This window comes from Montipora foliosa, chromosome 6, assembly GCF_036669935.1.
Source record: "Montipora foliosa isolate CH-2021 chromosome 6, ASM3666993v2, whole genome shotgun sequence".
NCBI lineage: Eukaryota > Metazoa > Cnidaria > Anthozoa > Scleractinia > Acroporidae > Montipora > Montipora foliosa.
Window position 1 is genome coordinate 73,127,915 of NC_090874.1, and position 2,500 is coordinate 73,130,414.

A 2,500-nucleotide genomic window follows, 5' to 3' on the forward strand; every position below is an offset into this window, starting at 1 on the left:
AAAAAAAAAAAAAAAAAAAGAACCCCTTCCCTCTCCCAGAGAGTAGTCACAAACATACGACGGCTGGTCAGAGTGATTGCGCTTGCGGAAAAAACCTGTTTTGTCCCGGTTTTGTCGCTTTTGTTCGGTCGTTTTGGATCGAGGGATTTTAAAGCGCGCGGAATTCCTGGCTGGGAAATAAATTTGATCAGCTGGCTGGGAAACCAACCAATTTTATCTAGCTGGCTGGGAAAAAGGAACAGATAATGTTTTCCCAGCAACACTGAAAAACACCTGAAAATGCCTTAATACCATTTATTTTCATTAACTGGGGTATAATAATACATTTTACAACAAATTGGTCGTTGGGTGCCCCTGCACTGGGCCACTCTGCCTCCACACCATATTTACATTTTCTTAAAGCTAAAACTATAAATAATTTCCTGAAATAACACCGAAAACAATTTCCCATGGGAACGAAAAAAATTAAATTTCAAAGTTCAGAGAAATTGTGTAAAAAAGGTAAAATGTCATCATCAGTTTCATTTCACCAGTACTTTCAAGTGTTTCTTACGAAGTTCAAATGTTGTTTTTGACGTTTGGTGTTGCTAGAAATGATCTTTCTTGAGAAGATATTTAAAATAGTCGTACAGAGGAGTTTGCAATACGATGTATATAATCTTGGTACTAGGTTTTTGTCCATTTGTTACTCGAACTTCTGGTGGATTACGTCTTAAATACAAAGTGATGAAGTAGGCGTCGTCGTGAAATTTGGTCAAACATACAATTCAAGGGATTCCATATATTTATTTTTTCGTTTCGGGCACTTTTATTGACAAATTTCAAACAAACTTGATACCATGTGACAGTACTAGTTAATCTCCTATTCCTCCTCGCAAAAATGCTATAAACCAGAACTCCTGTTTTTTTTCCGGGACTTTGTCGGGTGTTTCATTCTAATGGCGTCTTTCTCCAGTTTATCAATTTCTCGTTGTAGTTCCCAACTTTCACGAGCCAGTCTTTCTAGGCCCCTTGCGATTTCCAGTAGGCCAGATCTCTGGAGGAACACCGCCGCTCTTCTCCACTGAACGCGCTCGGCCGTTTTTCCACAGGAACGAGTTTTGTGATTTCCGAGGAGGGAGCAACCACATTGACGGCAAAGATTTTGAGACCGCTGTATACTCTGGTGCTTGTAGGGGTTTTTCTGGTAAACATGATGAATACCGGTGGCTGGTGGATTTCGTTGCCAGTTTAAAACCTGATTTCTCATGGCAGCGGAATCAGAGGTCGTTAGATCTCGAGTAGATGAATCGTTGTCTCGTCTGTCAACGAGCAGTCTTACATCTGTGATAGAGTGATTTGTATTTTGCATGGCTTGTTTCTCTTCGCTTCAAGCAACCCTGAATAGGAATATGCTGTGTCTATAAAAATATAGGATTGGACGTTTGTGTTGAACTACATGTATTTAACAATTATTCCACGAGCTCACGCTGGGTATGAGATGGTAAATAGCCAACGAGGCACGTAGCTTTGTCTCATATACAAGAAGCGCAAATGGAATAATTGTTTTATTAAATTTTCATTAAATTTTGAACGCTTGGATACTTGGAAATTAAAGCCAAATTCGATTGAATTATTCTGTTTTGATTTTAAGAAACGACCGGAAGTTAATGTGACAAAGACAACAAGGGGGAAATCACATGACATGCGCGCCCTTTGAAAACTTGTTGAATGAAAGATTTGAAAGCCATTCTACTTTTTTCCCGCCAATTTCGCCTCTCGCGCAAATTTTTTAGCTTGACAATACATGACGTGATCAGTTTCTGTATTACGCGGGGAGCACCATTGTTAAGAAAATATGGTAACCCATCGATGCAAGAAAGCCATGACGTCATCGATGCATCCTTGTTATTCGTCTCAACTCGCGGAATCGGTCGCCTAGTCGTCTGCCTGTCTCGCCAATGTATAATTTATTGCATAACGTACAGGTTATGCAATAAATGACATTTGCGGAGGTACATGTGAAACGATCGGTGATCTTAACAGCGCGCACATTTGAAAGTGCCAGGTTGCTCGTTAGTTTTGAGCGCGTTTTTGTCGCGTTTGAATGAAATAAGTGGAGGTTGCGAAAAGATTCTAGCAGTCTCGGGATCATTTTGGAGTAATTTAAATTATTATGAGGATGGAAAGTGAGGGTGAATGGAATTCTGTCATTCTTAATATCTTTTTGTGACGTTTGTAGTGCTGACTGTCGAAAGGAAAGGAAAGGAAAGGAAAGGAAAGGAACTTTATTTAAGTGTCTCGTCGTTCTAGCGTTGGAGCGCTAATTGGGGACACTGTAAACTGAAATGAACAATGAAAGTAAATCAAGTCAAATGTTGGTTTTTGAGGAGAGGGGAAACCGGAGTGCCTGGAGAAAACCTCTCGGTGCAGAGTAGAGAACCAACAAACTCAACCCACATATGACGCCGAGTCCGGGAATCGAACCCGGGCCACATTGGTGGGAGGCGAGTGCTCTCAC

At 40.7% G+C, this 2,500-nt stretch overlaps 1 long non-coding RNA gene across 1 annotated transcript in view; it reads right to left on the reverse strand.

Moving 5' to 3' along the window:
* Window positions 1–766: 766 nt before the first annotated feature.
* Window positions 767–2,500, reverse strand: part of LOC138008385 (uncharacterized) — a 2,942-nt gene continuing 1,208 nt past the window's right edge. Inside the window, exon 2 of the long non-coding RNA XR_011124244.1 lies at window positions 767–1,400. This is a non-coding gene — a long non-coding RNA (uncharacterized lncRNA). The remainder of the gene's footprint in view (window positions 1,401–2,500) is intronic.